This window comes from Chiloscyllium plagiosum, unplaced genomic scaffold (genome assembly GCF_037043375.1).
Source record: "Chiloscyllium plagiosum isolate Xiang-an unplaced genomic scaffold, Cpla_swu_hap1 HiC_scaffold_9, whole genome shotgun sequence".
Classification (NCBI taxonomy): domain Eukaryota; kingdom Metazoa; phylum Chordata; class Chondrichthyes; order Orectolobiformes; family Hemiscylliidae; genus Chiloscyllium; species Chiloscyllium plagiosum.
Window position 1 is genome coordinate 6,247,617 of NW_028270147.1, and position 24,088 is coordinate 6,271,704.

Here is a 24,088-nt window from a genome sequence, read left to right on the forward strand (position 1 = left end):
CTGAAACATACAGAATACTGAATGGCCTGGACAGAGTGGATGTTGGGAAGATGTTTCCATTAGTAGGAGAGACTAGGACCCGAGGGTACAACCTTAGAGTAAAGGGAGGACCTTTTAGAATGGAGATAAGGAGAAACTTCTTCAGCCAGAGAGTGAATCTGTGCAATTCATTGCCACAGAAGACTGTGGAGGCCAGGTCATCTGAGTATATTTAAAACAGAGATAGGTAAGTTCTTGATTGCCAAGGGGATCAAAGGTTACAGGGAGAAAACAGGAAAATGGGGGTTGAAAAACTCATCAGCCACGATTGAATCGTGAAGGAGATGCGATGGGCCAAATGGCCTAAATTTCTGCTCCTGTGTCTTATGAGTCAACATGATAATTGATACAGATTTGTTGCAAATATAAACAATTTAAGCAGGAGTCCAACGTGACCAGACCTTGCAGTACAGATCACACCAGTAGGTTTGCATCCCACAGAATAGCAGTTGCAATGATTGCAAAGAACAGCACAGCACAGGAACAGGCCCCTTTCCCAAGTCTCTGCCAGCACATGACACCTTTCCCGAATTAAGGACCTTTTACATTAGATGTGAAATTATGTTTCCTACATCTAGATTATTGTATTTCATTTTTTAATTGGAAAATCAAAGATTTCACATTGTGTGGAGATTAATGGTTCAGGTTCTCCATTTTAACCTGGTCGGGCAGAGAGCATTCCACATGTCTTCAGTTTGCATTGCTGCTGTTGGATTCGCGCTGTAGTTGAGGTTATTTCCAAACTGGGCACCGATACCACCAAGTTTTAACTTCTTCACAATAGACGACTTTAGTGAAAGGCTGTCTGGGTCGTCATACCAGACCTCATGGTAAACATCTTTATCCTGCCAGAAGAACCAACAAGTTAGATTTAGTTCTTAGAGCAAAAACTATGAGGAGAAAGTGGGGCTGAGTTGGATGATCAGTTATGTTCACATTAAATGTGGAACAGGTTCAGAGTGTTGAATGGCTTACTCCTTCTCCTGTTTTCTATGGTTTTGTTCCATAAGGAACCAAGCTTGGGCCAAAGCACACTTCCAGGCTCCATGTTGAATATCAGCTGCTTCTGTTTTTAAACCACATTTAACTTGCAATCATATTAAAACAAGTTCAGGTTATCTGACAAACAAAAGTACAAAAAGCTAGATTGTTCGAGACAAAATCAGAAATTTCTGGAGAAACTCAGCAGTCTTCAGAAATAATAGGAGCGAGGAAACGGTGCTGTGCATATATGCTGAAGAAAAGGGGTGTTGAGGTGGTGGAAAAGTAGTGAGTGGATAGTTGGAGTTAGACACTCAGAGAGAGAGAGAGAGAAGCAGACAAAGGGATGGATGGTAGGAAGCCAGAGAGAAAGAGAAGCTGATAATGGGGACAAGAGGTAAGTGAAAATGAGCTGAAAGCAGCTCATGTGATGACAGTGGTGTGGTGATGGGGAATGGACATGGAAGGTCATGATCAGGCTCTAAGATGATTGAACTCAAAGTATTCGCCTGTAGACTAGACAAAATGTTTAATAAAATGCAGTAGTTTTACTGCTTGCTCCCAATTTCTTGTCAATTCTCTAATTAAACATATTTTCGACTACACAAACTGGATATTCTAAAATTTTCTAAACTCTGTGCACAGCAAATACTGAATTATGAAATTAAAAAGAAACAAATAGCTGTGGGTGCTGGAAATCAGAAAGAAAATCCGAATTTGCTGGGAGGGTCTGGCATCTGTGGAGAGAAAGTGTTGATAGAGTGTGGTGTCGGAAAAAAGCACAGCAGGTCAGGTAGCATCTGAGGAGCAGGAGAGTCGATGTTTCGGGCAGGACCGTTCATCAAGATTGCATCTTCTGTCAAGCGAAAGCAGAGTTAACAGCTTGGATCCAGTGACACTTATTGGAAGGAGTTTTGCTGCTCATTTTTCCAAGTAATTTCTGATTTTGTTACTGAATCACGAATCACTGCAGTGTTTTAACTCTATAAATAATGTTATGGCGCACAGTTTGCACTGTGTTTTATCTGTAAGTCTTACCTTGTAAACAAAATATGGGGATTTGTAGTTATCATCCCAATACCTGCCAGTGATTGATCTGGGCAACATCTGCATGATCTCTTTGTATTTAGTCACGTTTGCGATTTGAGAACTGCATGGAGCACCTTTAAAAGGAGATCCTTTCAATTTGCATCTTCCAGGCTGTAAAATAGGAAAGGGATGAGCCGGTTAACTGCTTGATCTCCACATTTACAAGCTACAACTGACAATTAGCAACAAATTCCACTGAAATATTCACTGCACACTAAGTGTTTTAAGAGGAGTGGAGGGAAAATTCTGCTGTGTTCACAGCTGATGGCGATCCTGGACAACTCAGCTCCCAAAGTGTAACCTGGTTTGTTCGGCGAGAAACATTATTTACCTTTTTTTTACTGTGGAAGTCAGTCACTGCAGAAAGCACAAATAGCATTCCAAAATGATTAAATATTCAGGGATAAAAGAAGGCAAGGAAATAGAATAGAATCAAAATTTATTGTCATGTTACATGAAATATACAATGATAGGTTTTCTTGTCACCCCAACACAGCATCTTCATCAATGACAGAAGTCGTACATAATAATAAGAATAAAGTAAAATTGAGGCAAAGTTCATCACAGATCAGTTAATGGTTCCTGGGCTTAATGGCCCATTAAGGAACAATAGAATATCCTGAAGACGCAGCTGGGACAAGACCGCCATTCTGGAACATGAGTGAACATCACATCGGGCCTTCTGTGGGGTAGTCAGCTCAATGAGGAGAAAGTGAGGACTGCAGATACTGCAGATCAAAATCAATAAGTGTGGTGCTGGAAAAGCACAGCCAGTCAGGCAGCATCCGAGGGAGGAGAGACAACATTTCAAGCATAAGCTCTTCATTAGGAATGGGTACATTCCTGAAGGGCACATTCCCCTGCTCCTTGGATGCTGCCTGACAGGTTGTGTTTTTCCAGCACCACACTTTTTGACCATAGTCAGATCAAGTGGGGGAGGTCTTGTTTCGCGACTTTGATTGACTATCTTTGAGGAAGTGACAAAGATTATTGATGAGGATGTTATCTACATGGACTTTACTGAAGAATTTGATAAGGTCCCTCATAGCAGGGTGGTCCAGATGATTAATTTGCATGGAATCTGAAGTGAGTTGGAAAGTTAGATACAGAATTGGCTTAGTCATAGGAGACAGGGGTTAGTTGGGGAAGGGAGTTTCTCTGATGGGAAGTCGAGGTGGTTCCAGAAGGGTCAGTACTGGGGCCTCCTCTCTTCCAAACATACATAAATTATTTGTATGAAAATGTAGGTGGTCTGATCAGTAAATTTGTAGATGACACAAAAACTGGTGGATTTGTGGAATGTGAGGAAGATTTTGTAGGATACATAACACATAATCAGGAGAGTGAACAGCCAGTTGTCATTGTGCATATAGGCATCAATGATACAGGATGAAGTCCTACAAGTAGAATTTAGGGAGTTAGGAGCCAAGTTAAAAAGTAGGACCTCAGGGGTAGTTATCTCAGGATTGCTATCAGTGCCATGTGCTAGTCAGAGTAGAAACGAAAGAATCGGCAGGATGAATGAGTGGCTTGAGAGATAGTGCAGGAGGGAGGGTTTCAGACTTTTGGGACGTTGGGACTGGTTCTGGGGGAGGTGGGACTATTACAAATCAGATGGTCTACACCTGGGCCGGATTGGAATCAATGTCCCAGGCTGGAGTGTCGGAGGCTGAGGGTGACCTGATGAACTTATACAGAAGTATATTTTCTTATTCCTTATGTAAATGAACCAACTAGAGAAGCAGCAAAACCTGACCTTCTCTCGGGACATAAGGTGTCAGTGGGGGAGGACTTAGGGCCATCGTTTATAATTCTATTAGCTTTCAAATAGTTATGGAAAAGGATAGACTTGATCTAAAGTGAAAGTTCCAAATGAGAGTAAGCCCAATTTTGATGGTATTAGACAAAAACGTTCAAAACTGGTTGGGAGAGGCGAATCACAGAGAAAGGGTGGTTGGAAAGTGGGAGGCCTTCAAAAATGAGGTATTGAGCCTCCAGAGGCAATCTCTTCCTATTAGTGTGAAAGGCAAGGCTGGTAAGTGTAGGGAATGCCAGACAACTAGACAAATTGAGGCTCTGGTCCACAAAAGAAGGCGGCAAAGGTACATATAGCCAGCTGGGATCGAATGAATCCCTCGAGGAGTCTCAGGGCAGTAGGAGTATAGTTATGAGGGAAATCAGGAGGGCATGAAAGGGACATGAGATAGCTTTGACGAATATGGTTAAAAAGAATACAAAGAGATTCCACAAATACATTAAGGGCAAAAACGTAACTAAGGAGAGAATAGGGCCCATTAAAGATCAAAAGGCTGTCTATGTGTGGAGCTGCAGGAGATGGGTAAGACACTAAATGAGTACTTTGCATCAATATTTACAGTGGAGAAGGATATGAAAGCTAGAGAATTTGGTGAAATAAATAGTAACATCTTGAAAAAAGTGTCCATATTACAGAGGAGGAGGTGCTGGACGTCTTAAAGGGGGATAATTCCCCAGGATTTCATCAGATGTATCCAAGAACTTTGTGTGAAGCTAGGAAAGTGACTGCTGGTTCCCTTGCTGAGATATTTTGTATCATCGATAGCCATGGGTGAGGTGCTGGCAGACTGGAAGGTGGCTAATGTAGTGCCATTATTTAAGATAAGTAGTAAGAAAAAGCTGGGGAGCTTAAGACTGGTGAGCCTGACATCAGTAGTGGGTAATTTGTTGGAGGGGATTCTGTGGAACATGATTTACATGTATTTGAAAAGCAAACACTGATAGGAATAGTCAACAAAGCTTTGTGCGTGGGAAATTTTGTCTTACTAACTTGATTGAGTTTTTTGAAGAGGTAACAACAAAGATTAATGAGGGCAGAGAGGTAGACATTGTCCATATGGACTTCAACAAGCCGTTGTCACAAAGCTGGTCCTTTTTCCTAAAAGCTGTCCCCTTTCACAAGGATACTGTGTCCTTGGTGTTTTTCAGAGGAATCAGAGAATTCAGGCTCCGAATCGAATGGTTTGGTGCAGAGATGAAAGGCCTTTTTGTTCATATGTAAACAGATGAGACTTTAGGCCAAAGCTTTTATGTTTTTTGAAGTAACCTGTGTACGTCCAGGGGGCGGGCCCAGCTCTCAAGCTGAGCAGTTCAGTTCCGAACTTTGTTTAGGAGTTCAGCAATGCAGCTGTGTGGAAACAGGCTGCTAAACTCTCTCTCCTTCTGCCCTTCTAACTTCAATCTGTAAACCTTTGTTTCATTTTTTACTATGTTTAAGGGGTTTGTTTGTTGGGACTGTTGCACATATTCAGAACAGCATAATTAAGTCTAGTTTGGATCGATTTCATCAGGAATGATAAAGGGCTTTTGCCCGAAATGTTGACTTTCCTGCTCCTTGGATGCTGCCTGACCTGCTGTGCTTTTCCAGCACCACTCGGATCTGTGTTCTGTCGGTGTTTTTTATTCTGTTCTTTGTGCTTCTTTCCGTAATTTTGTGAATATATTTTTGTCTGTTTTAAAACCTGGTAGTCAACCTAGCTAACTCACTCCGGGTAATTTTCACTGTATGCTTACCAAAACAAATAGCAAAGTTACAGTCTGGGCTACCTGCTTAAGAATGTTCCCAGTGGTCTGGCCTATTCCATAACAACGTTTGACAAGATCCACATGATAGACTGATTAGGGAGCTTCGATCACATGGAATCCAGGGAGAGCTTGTCATTTCGATACAAAATTGCCTTGAAGGTAGGAGACAGAGAGTGGTGTGCAGCGATGTCTTTGTACTGGAGCCCTCTCACCAGTGGTGTGCTGCAAGGATCCATGCTGGGTTCACTGCTTTTTGTCATTTATACAAATGATTTGGATATGCATACAGGAGGGATGGTTAGTACTTATGCAGGCAGCAGTGTAGTGGACAGTGAAGAAGGTTATCACAGACTATAATGGGACCTTGATCAGAAAGGCCAACAAACCGAGGAGTGGCAGATGGAACTTAATCTCGATAAATGTGAGGTATTGCATTTGGAAAGGCAAATCAGGGCAGGACTTATACACGTAATGGCAGGGCCCTCGGGAGTGTTGCTGAACAAAGAGGTGCAGGTTCATGGTACCTTGAAGGTCGAGTCAAAAATAGTGAAGAAGGTATTTGGTACATTTGCCTTTATTGGTCAGTGCATTGAGTGTAAGATGTTGCAGCTGCACAGAACATGGAATAGGCCATTTTTGGAATACTGTGTTCAGTTCGGGTCTCCTTGCTTAAGCAAAGATGTTGTTAAACCTGAAAGGGTGCAGAAAAGATTTACAAGAATGTTGCCAGGGTTGGAGGGTTTGCGCCATAAGGAGGCACTAAATAGACTGGGGCGATTTTCCCTGGAGCGTCGGATGCTGAGGGGTGACCTTATAGAAGTTTATAAAATCATGAGGGGCATGGATAGGGTGAATAGCCAAGGTATTTTTCTCCTGGTAGGGGAGTCCAAAACTAGAGGCATACGTTAAGATGAAAGGGGAAAGATATAAAAGGGACCTGAGCAGTAACGTTTTCATGCAGAAGGTGCTGTGTGTATGGACCAAGCTGCCCGAGGAGGTGGTGGAGACTGGTACAATTACAACATTTAAAAGGCATCTGGATGGGTATCTGTATTGGAAGAGTTTAGAGGGATATGGACCAAACGCTGGTAAATGTGACTAGATTTATATCGGATATCTGGTCAGCATGGACGAGTTGGATCAAAGGAGCTGTTTCCATGCAGTACAACTGGAAGACTCCATTTAAACTGATCAGAGACATGGATAGGGTGGATCATCAGAGTCGCTTTCCCAGGGTGGAAATGTCGATTAAGATGGAGCATAGGTTTAAGGTGAAAGGGGAAAAGTTAAAAGGAGGTGTGTCAGGCAAGTTTTTTACACAGAGGATGGTAGGTGCCTGGAATGTGCTTCCAGGGGAGGTGGTAGAAACAGAAATGGTGGCAAAGTTTAAGATGCATTTGGACAGGCAGAGAATTGAAAGATACAGACCATGTGTAGGCAGATGGGATTAGCTAGGAATGGCATCATGGTTGGTACAGACAGGGTGGGCCGAAGGGCCTGTTCTGTGCTGCACTGTTCTATGTTCTAATAAGAACCAACCATTTCTCCAACCAGTGGTGGTGGAAGCAGAGTCATTCGGGCATTTAAACGTCTGCTGGACATGAACATGGACAGTAGTGAATTGAGGGATGCGTAGGTTAGGTTATTTTATTTTAGATTAGGAATAATCCTTGGCACAACATTGTGAATCTGACTATTAATGACTTATTAATAGTTATTAATGACTTGGAAGAGGGAGTCGAAGGGTTGGTCAGTAAATTTGCAGATGATACGAAGATTAGTGGAGTTGTGAATAGTGAGGAGGGCTGTTGTCGGCTGCAAAGGGACTTAGATATGATGCAGAGCTGGGCTGAGGAGTGGCAGATGGAGTTCAACCCTGCCAAGTGTGAGGTTGTCCATTTTGGAAGAACAAATAAGAATGCGGAATACAGGGTTAACAGTAGGGTTCTTAGCAAGGTGGAGGAGCAGAGGGATCTTGGCGTCTATGTTCATAGATCTTTGAAAGTTGCCACTCAGGTGGATAGAGCTTGCAAGAAGGCCTATGGTGTATTAGCGTTCATTAGCAGAGGGATTGAATTCAAGAGTCGTGAAGTGATGTTGCAGCTGTACAGGACCTTGGTTAGGCCACATATGGAGTACTGTGTGCAGTTCTGGTCACCTCACTTTAGGAAAGATGTGGAAGCTTTGGAAAGGGTGCAGAGAAGATTTACCAGGATGTTGCCTGGAATGGAGAATAGGTCGTACGAGGATAGGTTGAGAGTGCTAGGCCTTTTCTCATTGGAACGGCGAAGGATGAGGGGTGACTTGATAGAGGTTTATAAGATGATCAGAGGAATAGATAGAGTAGACAGTCAGAAATTTTTTCCCCGGGTACAACAGAGTGTTACAAGGGGATATAAATTTAAGGTGAAGGGTGGAAGGTATGGGGGGATGTCAGGGGTAGGTTCTTTACCCATAGAGTGGTGGGGGCATGGAATGCGCTGCCTGTGGCAGAGTCAGAATCATTGGCGACCTTTAAGCGGCAATTGGATAGGTACATGGATGGGTGCTTAAGCTAGGACAAATGTTCGGCACAACATCGTGGGCCGAAGGGCCTGTTATGTGCTGTATTGTTCTATGTTCCTTACCTCATAGAAATGCTCACAAGGATAGTCATAACCATACCACGGGAGTTTAGTACGAGCTTTTTGGGATCAACACCCAGCTTGATATAATAATGCAGACCTAAATGGGAAAGAAATATAATGATTGAGCATTGATTAGCATTGCTATGGAGTGGACACACCTTTCACCAGACGATCATACTTCAGTAAGACACCTCGTCTACCATAATCCTCAACACTGGTGCCCCGCAATGCCGTGTACTCAGCTCTCTACTGTCCTCCTTATACACACACGGCTGTGTGACCAAATTCTGTCCCAACACCATTTACAAGTTTGTTGATGACATCACCATTGTAGGTCAGATCTTAAACGATAAAGAGACAAAAATCAGGAAGGAGATTGAGTGCTCAGTGGCATGGTATAAAGACAACAATTGCTCCATCCACATCAGCAAAACACAAGAGCTAGTCATTGACTTCAGGAAGCACACGGCCCTGTCTGTAACAATGGAGCTGAGGTGGTGATGGTTGAGGTTGCCACGTTCCTGGGAGTGATGATCACCAACAATCTGTCCTGCTTTACCTATGTCAACACGATGGTCAAGAAAGCACAGCAACACCTCTACTTCTGCAGGAGGCTAATGGAATTTGGCCTGTCCACAAGGACTCTGACCAATTTTTATAGATGCACCATAGTTTGCATCCTATGTGGATGCATCACCGTGTGGTATGGCAGGTGTTCTTCCCAAGACTGCAAGAAACAGAGAGTCATAAACACAGCCCAGTCCGTCACGCACACCAGCCTTCCATCCATTGACCCTGTCTGTATTTCTCACTGCCTCAGGAAAGACCTCAGGAATCCTCCCACCCCAGTTATAATCTTGTCCACCCCCCTCCATCAGGCAGAAGATATAAAAGTTTGAATACAGATATGAATAGATTTATGAACAGCTTCCCACCCCCCACCCCCACCCCCACACCCCCTCCCACCCCGATTGGTTATCAGATTTTTGAATGGACCTCTCAAAGATCTTAATTCTGATCTTACTCTCTCTGCACCTTCTCTGTGGCTATCACACTGCATTCTGCACTCTGTTCTGCTGATGTACTTTGTATGGTATGCTCTGTCTGTGAGAGCATGCAAAACAACGCTTTACACTGTCTCTTAGTACATACAACAACAATAAATCAATTATTCAATGTAGTTCATACCTGAGAATGTCTGGTCATAGGGAGCATTTGCTTTTGCAAAGCACTCATCCCACATTTCAAGCTGCATGTCATAGGCCTTCACATATAAAAAGTCACAGGACTGTGCCATTGATGTGTAATCATAGCACTTGCCACCTGGACAGTCTGGACACCAAGGGACACTAACTGAGACCTAAGGAACAAGCAGGAGAAAGTTAATCTTATCTCACAACTTATATCAAGTACGACTAACATTATATGATTTTTTGAAGCACTCCCATTCTGGATGGCGGATGGGGACCTGTGAAATTAACACTTTAGAAGCCCCATGTCTCTTTATCCCTTAGTCCTGTGCTAGCAGTTAGTGAGAACAGCTTTATGCTGTGTACTTATTTATTTTATCTGAACCTGCAACATTCTTCCCCCAGTCTCTGTTGGTCCAACAAGACAACCGTGCTGTTCCAAACAAACCTTACAGTCTTGGACAATTTTGTTAAATTTTCTCTGCACGGTTTCAAGCAAACTCAAACCCTTCCTTCGATGTGATGACAAGTATGCTTTTAATGTATTCATGGATGGGATGTAGGTGTCCACTACCACTACAACAGCACTGCTGATTGACCTGGTCAAGTTCTGAATGACATTGCTGCTAGACTGGGTTTGTGGCAGAACGTTAGGTAACCAAGGAGGGGAAAAACATACTTGATCTCATCCACCTGATTTGCCAGCTGAAGATGCATCTGTTCATGACAGTGTTGGTAAGAGTGACCACTGCACAGTCCTTGTGGAGACAAAATCCCGCCTTTACATTGAGAATAACTTCCATTGTGTTGTAAATCAATGTGATAATTGGGACAGACTTTGAACAGAGCTAGCAACTCAACACTGAGCATTCATGAGGCACTATGATACCTCAACAGCAGTAGAATTGTACTCCAGCAAAATCTGCAAACTCATGGCCAGGCACATACCCCACTCTAGGTAAAAACAATGACTGCAGATGCTGGAAACCAGATTCTGGATCAGTGGTGCTGGAAGAGCACAGCAATTCAGGCAGCATCCGAGGACAGGCAAAATCGACGTTTCGGGCAAAAGCCCTTCATCAGGAATAAAGGCAGAGAGCCTGAAGCGTGGAGAGATAAGCTAGAGGAGGGTGGGGGTGGGGAGAGAGTAGCATAGAGTACAATAGGTCAGTGGGGAAGGAGATGAAGGTGATAGGTCAGGGAGGAGAGGGTGGAGTGGATAGGTGGAAAAGGAGCTGGGCAGGTCGGACAAGTCCGGACAAGTCAGGGGATCGAGTTGCTGGAGGTTAGAAACTAGGATGAGGTGGGGGAAGGGGAAATGAGGAAACTGTTGAAATCCATATTGATGCCCTGGGGTTGAAGTGTTCCGAGGCGGAAGATGAGGCGTTCTTCCTCCAGGCGTCTGGTGGTGAGGGAGCGGCGGTGGAGGAGGCCCAGCACCTCCATATCCTCGGCAGAGTGGGAGGGGGAGTTGAAATGTTGAGCCACGGGGCGATTTGGTTGATTGGTGCGGGTGTCTCGGAGATGTTCCCTAAAGCGCTCTGCTAGGAGGCGCCCAGTCTCCCCAATGTAGAGGAGACCGCATCGGGCTCGGAGATGTTCCCTAAAGCGCTCTGCTAGGAGGTGCCCAGTCTCCCCAATGTAGAGGAGGCCGCATTGGGCTCGGAGATGTTACCTCTTTCTACCAATATTGTTGGTACTTATGTGACCCTCGCACTCCACGTTCCTCTGTAGCCCAATCAGATACCCTGAACCCAGGTGCTAGGCTGGCAACACAGCCTTCAGAACTCACGATCCTGGCCACAGAGAACAGTGTCTATTCCCCGACTGTACTATCCCCAATTACAACTACATTTCTATTTCCTCCCCTCTTTTGAATGACTCCCTTCGCATGATGCTATGGTCAGTTTGCTGATCCTCCCTCAACCCCCACTCTCATTCACACAGGGAGCAAGATTCTCAAAACTGTTAGACAAGCTCAAGGCCTGAGGCTCCTGGAATCCTCTACCTGCCTCACTCGTAGTCACAACCTCCTGTGGGGATAGTACAGTCGGGGAATAGACACTGTTCTCTGTGGCCAGGATCGTGAGTTCTGAAGGCTGTGTTGCCAGCCTAGCACCTGGGTTCAGGGTATCTGATTGGGCTACAGAGGGTCACATAAGTACCAACAATATTGGTAGAAAGAGGAAGGAGGTTCTGCTGAGGGAATATGAGCAGTTAGAGGCGACATTAAAAAGCAGAGCCAAAAAGGTAATAATCTCTGGATTACTATCTGAGCCACGAGCAATTTGGCACGGGATTGACAAGATTATAGCAATAAATGCTCTGGCTCAATGATTGGTGTGGGAGAAATGGCTAAGTCATTGAGTATATTTAAGACAGAGACCAACAGATTCTTGCTTAGTAAGGGGAATAAGGGTTACAGGGGAGGACAATGAGTTGAGAAACAAATTAGCCACGATCGAATGGTAAAGCAGACTCAATGAGCAGAATAGGCTCAACTCTGCTCTTACATTTTATGGTCTTTTGGTCAAATGAGAACTATTTTTTTTTAAATACCCTTCTTACTCAATGTCTAGAAAGCCTGGAAATGTTTTGGAGGCAGATTCAATTGAGACATTGAAGAGGGCACTATAATATTATTCAAATATGGACAATGTGCAGGAGAAAAGGCAGGGGATTGGTAGCAAATTAAAATATCCAGCGGTGCAGACAAATGGCTGAGTCAAAAACTGGGTCCCTTTGGGTCTATAACAATGCAGTAATTCTCCAGCACACACAGTGCCCCCCAACATCCCAGCTCAGAGCGGGTATGATGTGGAGGAGTCGGTGTTGGACTGGGGTGGACAAAATTAAATATCACACAACACCAGGTTATTGCCCAACCGGTTTATTTGGAAGCACCATCTTTCAAAGCGCGTCAGGTACCTGATGAAAGAGCAGCGCTCCAAACACTAGTGCTTCGGCATAAACCTGTTGGACTATAACCAGATCATATGTGTCTGGTACAAGGCAGGATTTGTGAGGTTGACGGAATTGATGCCTTAACTAGCAGACATTTGTGAGTTTGAACTCAAGAACTAAATGAGATTAGTGAGATCTTGTCATGTGAAATAAATTGACAATAATGTTTTCATTACAAACATTACCCAGTAGAAATGGATAGAGTTCTCCCTTCAACATAAAGGCTCCTTAATTTCAGAAGAACCCTCTGTAAATGAATTGTGTAACTCATGGAGGATCATGCAGGGGCTGTAGAAGTAGACTGTTTCCTCTTTTACCAAGAGTCTTCATGGAGTAAATAAGGACAAAACATTTCCTGTGGCTAGAGGGTCAGGAAACAGGATTCACAGATTTCAGAGAAATGTCATAAGCGATGGGAACAATATTTTGCAGAAGGAGTTGAAATGCAGCATGCAAGTTTACCCAACAGCAATTTTCAAAAGGGACTGGATAAACACTTGAGATAAACTGGAGAGCTACAGGGAGAGGGCAGGGAAGTGGGAGTCACTGGGTCCTGCTTTTGAAGAGCAGGCACAGGGCTGATGGGCCAAATGGCCTCCTTCTGTGCAGTATCATTCTAAAACACATATGAAAGTTACAGCTCAAATCTTGCCATTGGTGGGAGCTGTGCCTCTATCCATCGATCTCCTTCAAGGCTCAGTTGCTGCATTATCAGGGTCAGCTGCATCTTCAGCTGAAATTGATTCAACATAAAATATCCTGTGGTAAAAACAAGGACTGCAGATGCTGGAAACCAGAATCTAGATTAGAGTGGTGCTGGAAAAGCACAGCAGGTCAGGCAACATCTGAGGAGCAGGAGAATTGACGTTTCGGGCAAAAGCCCTTCATCAGGAATAGATCACCACCTTGTAACAAGACGATGGACTAGATAACAGCAACTGGAAATCACATCTGCAGAAAAATAGATCCATATTTATTTATAAACACATAATTAGTTAAACAAATGGTTTGTCTCTATTACATTTTTTTAAACAATTATCTTTCACCTGAGATCCAGGTATTTCATTTTGTAAATGTTGCTTAATCTGTGTGACCAGCTGGGGTAGTGCTTGAAAATTTGAAATGTGTTCTAATGGCACCATATGCAGTCCATCCAGAAACTGAAGCTTTACCAAATGCAGAATCGCTTCAATCCATCTCTTTCGTTCAGTTACAAGTATCAAGTGTTTCTTATGCACATTCACTAATGAGGGAGAAAGAAATATCTTATTTTAAAACTTCAGTCAAAGCGCAGATGGTATCACAGCACTTTACCAAACAAACTGCCAACTTCAAGTGGAAAGGAGGAAAGAAAGATTTGTTTCAAACTTATATTTATTTTGTAACTTTTACATCCTCACACTATTCTTGCCATTTATATCAAATCAGTTAGTGGCCACTGTCACTTTCTACTGTTAGGACAATGGGTCAGAATCTCAAAAATGCCACAGGCATTTTAGCCCTTAATTTCAAATGCGTTTCTTGAAAGAAGATTGCTACAGAGACATTGTAACTACAAGTGTAAATTCAGTTGTTTGCTGTGAAACACCTTGTGTAGGACTGATGGAGTGTAATACCTAAAGATGTCAAACTTCTAACAGAGAGAGACACAGAATTCTTAACCAATTCCCAATAGAGAGCAACCTGTTGCTGTTGGTTTATGTGCTTTTCTCTTCCAGGAATATACAGAAAAGAGTTAAAATAGCACATCAACTCTAGTCTATGTGTTGTTATCAGTCTCCTGTGAAATGTCCTGTCTGAAATGTAACTTATATGCAGTGGAAGTCTCAACTTGAGAACTCCTGTAAGCACCCCTCCACCACAGGTAAAACATGGAACACTGTCTCTCGCTCTGAGTGCTACAAACCAGTTAAAAAAGGAATCAAGACAAAGGAATTTGTATAACCAAATTATACAACAAGGAATCTCAAAAATTAACTCTTCACCTGCTGGGTTCCACACTACCAATGCACCTAATACGTCTGCAACATTACCTGAGCTGCTCCTCAAGAACAATTCACAGGGTGATCTGCATATGTTTTCAATATTTTATCTTTTTGATTTGTGTCTTACATCTAATGTGTGTATGTCAGTTGTTTAACATTTCTACATATGTTGTAATCAATAAACTCACTTTCATGTTAATTTAAGAGAGCCTGGTTAAATTGGGCTCCTTTTAAAGCAAATATTAATTTCATTTGAGACACAGACATCCACAAGAAAAGGGAAACTTTTTAAAGTTAACATTGTTGCATCCAACTGAGGGCTGGATGAATAAGTAAAAGGAGCCAGCTCATCCTTTCTCACTTGGGAGATTTACAGATTGGGGTGTCCTATCTGAAACTAGGACAAATTAGGGAATCTCACCCAGTCTGGTCATGACAAACTGGGGGCTCAACCAGAGATTTGAAACCACCGAGACAACAAATGAATGAGAGTAGGAAAATTATTACTTCAAAATGAATTTACATGAAAAAAAAACTGCAAAGATCTTTCATGATTTTGTATTGCTACGGTAGAGAAATGTCTGCACTTGATGTCAGAGTTTTCCCAGCAGACTGAGGTAAGTTACTTTTGAAGATTTAAATGTTCTGTCTCCAAAATGGTTAAAGGATTTAAATGAGAAACTTAGAACTAGAATTTCTTTTGTAAGCCATAAAACCTAGAATTTTAACAAGAATGGCAAGTGGTTTATGGGCAAAAACTGAGGATGGTGAAGCAGACAGAGCAATGAAAGAAATATTAAAATTGGAGCAGTGGAAATTAGAATTTCAAGAATACAAAAATGAACAGAAAAGAAATAGATCCGACAGGAAACAGCAAGATAAACAAGAGAGTTTCAAGAAAAACTGTGGGAGATGGGAGTTGAGGAGGTGGAACCCTACTGTGTCCCATTTAGAGAGGAAAAGATAGATGCCTTCTTTATTTATTTTGAGCAGCAGTTAAAGCAGCCAATCCAACGCTATTCCAGATTGTTGCAGGGTAAGCTTTCAGGGAGAGTACCTGAAGATTATTTCTCTCACCTGAGGAAATTGCCACAGATTACAATGTAGTAAAAGAAATCTTCAATACATACCAGTTAGTGCAGGAGGTGTATCATTAAACATTTTGTAACTCAGGCAACGTCCTGTCCAGACATAACTGGAATTTGAAAGGATTATGCAACTTGCTTTGGAGCATTGGCCCCAGGCAATTAAAATGGAGACACAGAGACACAGAGAAAGAAACTCTCATTCTCCTGAACTCCAGTGAGTACAAGCCTAACCTACTCAATAGCTCCTAAAAATGAAATCCCTCCATACCCGGAATCAACCGACTGAACCTTCTGTGGACTGCCTCAACTGCCAGCATATCTTGGTTGGCTATTAGTCACAGTCTAAAGATATGGGACTGTGATGAGGAGAAATCTCTTCACTCAGGGAGTGGTAAGCCTGTGGAAGTCCCTGCCACAGAAAGCAGTTCAGGCCAAATCACTGAATATTTTCAAGGAGTTAGTTGTAATTCTCAGGGCTAATGGGATCTAGGAGTGTGGGGAGAAAGCAGAAACAGGATATTGAGTTGGTTAATAAGCCATGATCATATTGAATGGTGGAGCAGACCGGAAGGGCTGAACGGCCTACTCCGACTCCTACTTTCTACGGTTCCTTTACTAGGGGTACCAAAGCTGTTCACAGTATACGAGCTGTGGTCTGACCAGTGCCTTGTACAGTTTGAGCAAGACTTCCAAATTTTCCTAATCCATTTCCTTTGAAAATTTAGCCAAAAGTCTGTTTGCCTTCCACATTACCAGCATCAGCTTGGATGCTAGGTTTTTTTTGTGATTCAGGCACAAGGACCCTCAAATCCCTCTGAGCTGTAGCATTCCTCAGTCTCTTTCCTTGAAAATAATATACAGCTCTCCTTTTACTTCTGTCAAAGAGTACAACTTCCCAATTTCCCAATGTGTCTATTTCCCTCCGCAGACTCTTTGGGTCATCTTCACCACTTGCTTTCCCACCGACTTTTTGTGTCATCCACAAACTTGAGTTCTCCCTTGTCTTGTTCCTTCTTCCAAAGTGATCCACCTCACATTTATTAACTTTAACTTCCATCTGCCACTGATCTGTCCATCTGACCAAACTTCCTTCTCATTGTCAACCACCCAGCTAATCTCGGTGTCATCCGCAAACTTACTTATCATCCCTCCCACATCTTGTCTACATCATTTATGAATATCATAAGCATTAAGGGACTAAGCATTGATCCCTGTGGTACGCCACTGCACACCAGGCTCCAGTCACACAAACAACCTTCCCCCACCTCCCTCTATCTCCTGTCACTCAGTCAATTTCAGAAGCACCTTGCCAAGTGACCCAGGAGCTCACCTGTTTTTATATTCTTTATCAGTTTCCAATGGGACCTTGTCAGATGCCTTGCTGACATTTAGATAAACTACATCAACTTCACTACCCTCAATTAATCACCTGGTTACCACGTTGAAAAATCGTTAGACATGCCTGCACTCTAACAAAGCCATGTTGGCCATCCCTGATCAATCTGTGCCTCTCCAAGTGAAGGTAAGACCATAAGATGCAGGAGCAGAAATTAGGCCATTCAGCCCATTGAGTCTGCTCCACTATTCAATCATGGCTGATAAGTTTCTCAACCCCATTCTCCTGCTTTCTCTCCGTAACCCCTGATCCCCTTGGTACTCAAGAACCTATCTATTTCCAACTTTGCTTTCCTAATTGCTTTCTTGAGCTCCCCCTGCACTTTCAATACTCCCCTCAGTCTACTTTGTTCTGCTTCCTTTCTACTATGTTATGTCTCTCTTTTCCTTCTTGTCCAGTCCTGAATATTCCTAGATATTGAGGGTTCTCTGGGTCTGTTGTTCCTACATTCCACCCTAAAAAGAATATATCGCACATAGAACATAGAAAAATACTGCGCAGTACAGGCCCTTTGGCCCTCAATGTTGCGCCGATCCAAGCCCACCTAACCTACCCTAGCCCACTATCCTCCATATGCCTATCCAATGCCCGTTTAAATGCCCATAAAGAGGGAGAGTCCACCACATCTACTGGCAGGGCATTCCATGAACTCACGACTCGCTGAGTAAAGAATCTACCCCTAACATCTGTCCTATACCTACCACCCCTTAATTTAAAGCTATGCCCCCTCGTAATAGTTGACTCCATACTTGGAAAAAGGTTCTGATGGTCAACCCTATCTAAACCTCTAATCATCTTGTACACCTCTATCAAGTCACCCCTAAACCTTCTTTTCTCCAATGAAAACAACCCCAAGTGCCTCAGCCTTTCTTCATACGATCTTTCTACCATACCAGGCAACATCCTGGTAAACCTCCTCTGCACCCGTTCCAGTGCCTCCACATCCTTCCTATAGTATGGCGACCAAAACTGCACACAATACTCCAGATGCGGCCGCACCAGTGTCTTATACAACTGCAACATGACCTCAGGGCTCCGGAACTCAATTCGTCTACCAATAAAAGCCAGTACGCCATATGCCTTCTTCACCGCACTATTTACCTGGGTGGCAACTTTCAGAGATCTGTGTACATGGACACCAAGATCCCTCTGCTTATCCACACTACCAAGTATCCGACCATTAGCCCAGTACCCCATCTTTTTGTTCTCTTACCAAAGTGAATCACCTCACACTTACCTACATTGAAGTCCATTTGCCACCTTTCTGCCCAGCTCTGCAACTTATCTATATCCCGTTGTAACCTGACACATCCTTCCTCACTGTCAACAACTCCACTGACTTTCGTATCATCTGCAAACTTGCCCACCCAACCTTCTAGCCCCTCCTCCAGGTCATTTATAAAAATGACAAACAGCAATGATCCCAAAACAGATCCTTGCAGAACACTGCTAGTAACTGAACTCCAAGATGAACCTTTACCATCAACTACTACCCTCTGTCTTCTTCCAGCCAGCCAATTCCTAATTCAAACCTCCAACTCACCCTCAATGCCATACCTCCATATTTTTTGCAGTAGCCTACCATGGGGAACCTTATCAAACGCCTTACTAAAATCCATATACACCACATCTATCGCTTTACCCTCGTCTACCTCCTTAGTCACCTTCTCAACGAATTCAATAAGGTTTGTGAGGCACGACCTGCCCTTCACAAAACCATGCTGACTATCCTTGATCACATTATTCCTATCCAGATGTTCATAAATCCTATCCCTTACAATTCTCTCTAAGTCTTTTCCCACAACAGAAGTGAGACTCACCGGCCTATAGTTACTAGGGTTATCCATACTCCCCTTCTTGAACAAGGGAACCACATTTGCTATCCTCCAGTCTTCTGGCACTATTCCTGTAGACAACGAGGACATAAAAATCAAGGCCAATGGCTCTGCAATCTCCTCCCTTGCTTCCCAGAGAATCCTAGGATAAATGCCATCAGGCCCAGGGGACTTATCTATTTTCACCCTTTCCAGAATTTCCAACACCACTTCCCTACATACCTCAAAGCCGTCCATTCTACTTAATTGTGACTCAATATTCACATCGGCAACAATGTCCTGTTCCTGAGTGAATACTGACGAAAAGTATTCATTCAGTGTCTCCCCAATCTCTTCAGCCTCCACACGCAACTTCCCGCTTCTATCCTTGACTGGACCTATTCCTACCCTAGTCATTCTTTTATTCCTGACATGTACTCTTCCCAGTACATCTTCAAACATGTGCCACTGTTCTGCTGTACAATTACCCTCTGGTAGCTGTTCCCCATCTATTTTGGCCAAATAATGTTTTATTCTAACAAAATCCACCCTACTCTAATTCAAAACACTTTTTTGATCACCATCTTTTTCCACTGCCCTAACTAAATTAGGACTTAAGGTGGTGTGGTTGTTAAAACTCCATGTAACTACATCTCTGTGATATTGATAAGATCATGCCCTAGGCCCGGCCCAATCATCTTTGGCTGGTTCATCAATTAATTCCCCTCCATCTTAAGGTCAGAAATGGGGATGTTTGCCAATGATTGCACAATATTCAGCACGATTCACGACTCCTCAGAATCTGATGCAGTCCATGTTCATATACAACAAGATCTGCACAATATCCAGGCTTGGGCTGACTAGCAGTAAGTAACATGTGCACTACCCAAGTGCCAGGCAATGGTCATCTCCAATAAGAGTCAATCTCCCCACCGCCCCTTGACATTCAATGGTGTTACTCGACCCAGTTGCCTGGATGGGTGCAGCTCCAACAACACTCAGTCAGCTTTTTCCAAATTCATTCATGGGATGTGAGCATCGCTGGCTAGGACAGCATTTATTGCACATCCCTCATTGCCCAAAGCTAAGTGTCAACCACATTTCTTTGGGTCTGGAGTCACATGTAGGCCAGACCAAGTATGGATGGCAGTTTCCTTCCCTGAAGGATATTAGTGAACCATATGGATTTTTCGAACAATCAGCAGTGGATTTTTGATCATTGTTAGATCCTAATTCCAGATTTTTTGTTATTAAATTCAAATTCCACCATCTACTATGATGAGGTTCAAACCCAGGTCCCTAGAACATCACCTGGGTGTCTGGACTAGCAGTCTAGCGATCATACCACTGGGCCATCACCCCTCCCCCTCCCCCCACCGGGCTTGGATGGCTTGACACCATCCAGGACAAAGCATCCACTCCCTCCACCACCAATGCTCAGGAGCAGCAGTGTGTACGATTTACAAGATACACTGCAGAAATTCACCAAAGATCCTCAGGCAGCACCTTCCAAACCCAAGGCCACTTCCATCTGGAATGACAAGAGCAGCACATACATGGCAACACCATCCCCTGAAAGTTTCCCTCCAAGCACTCACATTCTCATTTGGAAATATTTCATCATTCCTTCAGTGTTGCTGGGTGGACATCCTGCAATTCCAATCTGGATTAGAGTGGTGCTGGAAAAGGACAGCAGGTCAGGCAGCATACGAGGAGCAGGAAAATCGATGTTTTGGGCAAAAGCCCTTCATCAGGAATCTGGAATTCATCCTGGAATTCCAGCCAGTGACACCCACATTCCACAAATGAGTAAAAAATCTCATTCATCTCCAATGGTTAATCACCTTATTCGGTTCTGAATGCCACTTATATCAAAGTAAAAAGACTAACTTAACTCTTTTTTTCCAGCCATTTGACCATGTCTGCTGCTCTCCTATGTCAGTACATTCTGTCTCATCCTGGCCCACTCTGAGGATTGTTATCTAAATGGGTGCAATACCACTTGCTTTGTAAACCTCCTCCAAACCACCCACTCCCCTATTCAGTTTCACACCCTCTCTTCTGTGTTTCTGCATTAGTCTCTTTGCCTCACCTTAACAGAAGTAAATTCAGGGGAATATGCAAATGAAAGTGTGGCTTAGTATCTGGTACATGAGGGAGGGCTATAGATTTCTGGGACATTGGGATTCCTTTGTGGTAATCCTGTGACAACAGCAACACAGCCTGCCAGACGAACTTACTCACAGCTAGAGTTTTGTCTCAAAATTGGGAGAACTGATCATGGAATAGTCAAGCAACAGACAGACAGATCTTTATTCACAGAGCCGTCCTTAGACGCAATGATCCAGACAATATCCCTGGATATGTCCTGTTCCACGGGCAAAAGAGATGTACTAGGGATGGTGGCACATTGGCATACAGTCAATTGGGAGTTTTCCTGGGAGTGCTCAACATTGACTCCGGACCCCATGATGTCTCATGGTTTCAGGTCAAATAAGGGACAAAGCAATCTGCTGCTGATTACCACCTAGTACTCCCTCTTGGCCCATGAATCAGTACACCTCCACACTGACAGTGGCCAAGGCACAGAATATATTCCAGATAGAGGACTTTGATGTCCAACACCCAGGAGTGGTCTGGTCGCACTATTATTGACCAAGCTGGCTTAGTCCTGAAGGACAGAGCTGCTGGATTGGATCAGTGGCAAATGGTGAGAAAAGAGGGAATATAACTACTTGACCTCACATTCACCTATCTACCTGCCACAGATAATCTCCCCAGGCGTTCCTCAGGGTTGTCTCCCAGGGCCAAACATTCTGCCCAACCTATCGATGTCAGCAATTACGTTCCTGTTCAGCCTGAAACCTGTAAACTGTATGTTCCCTTGTGGAATTCTCTATAATACCTCTTGCATTAGGAAGACATATTATTCCATCAAAAAGTGCATGACAATACCTTGCAAGACAATCCGAATGCCGTTTGCATGAGCATGACACAGAAGTTCAGTGGGAAGAGAATGTGTAATCACAATTGTCGTAATCTTTGACCAGTCGTAATGTATCCATTCGGGTCCTTTGTTATCAAAGATAACGACCTGGTGGAGAAACAGAGTAGGTAGTAATTCTGCTTGGACGTGTAGAGAACAGGAGCAGTAGACCATTTGGCCGTTTGAGCATGCTCTAAAATTCTGTATGATCATGGCTGATTCCATTTTTTGCCCCATACTCTTTGATACCTTTTGCCCAAAGAACTGTAAGGTGGCTGCTTCTAGAAAGCATCTGAGGCTGAGGTTATTTGCTGCACCTCCAGTGACCGCACTGTCTACTCAGCAACATTACTCCGAGGTGAATTTAAACCTCAGCTACTGAACAGTTACATTGTCATTTTACACCAAGGATTGTTTCCAGGATCTGGTACATTGTATTCACCTTAATCTGAACCAGATCCTCAGTTTTACAGAGATTGAGCTCAAATCACAATGTACTTCAATATGACCCCAGGACTTTGCCCTGGTGTTTTCTCTCAGGGTCAATATTCTGTGCAAACGGTAATCCTGATCCATGGGATTAAACTGTCAGAATGGATCACACTTCATTCCAGAGGCTGTACATCAGGGACACCGTTTAACAGAAATCTTTTCCTGCTGCTGCTGCCCTTGTTAAATATCTTTGCACTGCTCAGTTTTCCCGAGGCTCCTGTTTCACACAGGCTGGAACTAGCGCAAGTTGCACACTTTCCCATCAGGATTAGAGAGAATTTGATCCTCTCTGCATCCCAACAAGGATCTGAGCTAGTCCAGCTGCCCCTGTCCCTGAGCAGGACTCAGCCCCTCAGCCTGGACCTGACCCTTGGTTTGTGTCAAGGAGCCTTCTCCAGTCTGGATCCCCCAGGGCCCGGAGTGGAGCTGGAGCCTGACTGGGAGGGATACTCTGTTCCCCAGCCGAAGCCAGGCCAGCCCCGGGGAGGGAAAGAACATCCTCCAGAGGAGAATCTCTCCCAACTCACACAACAGAGCGGGGGCTGGGGAGAGGAGCAGCAGCACACGGGGAGAGACAGGAGCTCCCATCCCAATACTCCATTCCAAGTGTTGCTGCTCAATGGCCTTCAAAAGACAACTTCCAGGCAACCAGAGAATTGAATGGTTTGTAAATACCCACCTCGACCTGGTACTGATGGTCGGCGGGCAAAGGCTGGCACAGAGTAGTGGGTGTACATGGGCACAAATGGGCAGGAGAAACAGTGAATTCTGAAAGGATCCCTAGCACCAGCACCGCCAGAAACTGCATCAAAACCAAACTCCAGCGCATCCTCTCGGCCGGAGATGAAGATCCATCAGACACAGTGAGCTGCTTCATTTATACAGAGTGTCATGTGAGTGATGATGCCGCCTCCTGGCTCTCTCTATCTCTATCTCAGTTTGTGTGATAACAGGAAAATGTTGACGCAAACTCCATCCTGGCAAATCTAACTTTGTAAAGAAGTTCGCATCTCCCCCTCCTCCACTCTCTTTGTCTAACAGTTAGCCCTGAACATTCCTGTAGCATTTCCTCCTTGACGTTCTGCTCAGAATCTCTCTCTCTCTTCCTCCCTGCCTTTGCTACAGTTAATCTCAACCTGATTTCTGAAAGTCTGATTTCCTGCGAATAGCCCATGTCTTAGTGTCTCAGTAGAAACATTTGTGGGTGGTCCCTGCCCTCTGCGCATTACTCTCTACCTCGATGTTCAGTCCTGGAACCTCTGCTCCCTCTACGCCATTCCCCTCCCCCATCATTTTCTTCTATCCCTGCAGCAATATCAGCCTCAAATATTTCTCATAGAGTGCTCAGTTTCTTTGAAACATTAATCTTATCTTTTAAGTGACAACTGGCTACATCCTCATTTCATCATCATTGCCAGTCATCAAGTGATAGTCAGCATTGTTGCTTTGTTTAAGAAGAGCATCATAGATCAGCCAGGAAATTTTCGGCCATGTCAAAATATTATTGAACAAGGTGGCACGGTGGGTCAGTGGTTAGCGCTGCTGCCTCGCAGCACCAGGGTCCTAGGTTTGACTCCAACCTTGGGTGACTGTCTGTGTGGAGTTTGCACATTCTCCCCGTGTCTGCATGGGTTTCCTCCGGGTGCTCCAGTTTCCTCCCACAGTCCAAAGATGTGCAGGTTAGGTGAATTGGCCATGAGGGAAAAATGGGTTTGGGTCAGTGTGGACCTGTTGGGCCGAAGGGCCTATTTCCACACTGCAGGGAATCTAATCCATCTAATTTAATCAAGATTCCTCGGGACATGATTTGCTGGCATTTGGAAAAAAAATAGACTTAGAATCATAGAGATGCACATCATGGAAACAAATCTTTTGG

At 43.9% G+C, this 24,088-nt stretch overlaps 1 pseudogene; it reads right to left on the reverse strand.

Annotated features, from left to right (window-relative positions):
• Positions 1–680: 680 nt before the first annotated feature.
• On the reverse strand, positions 681–23,089 carry LOC148149080 (di-N-acetylchitobiase-like; annotated as a pseudogene).
• Between the last annotated feature and the right edge of the window lie 999 nt (positions 23,090–24,088).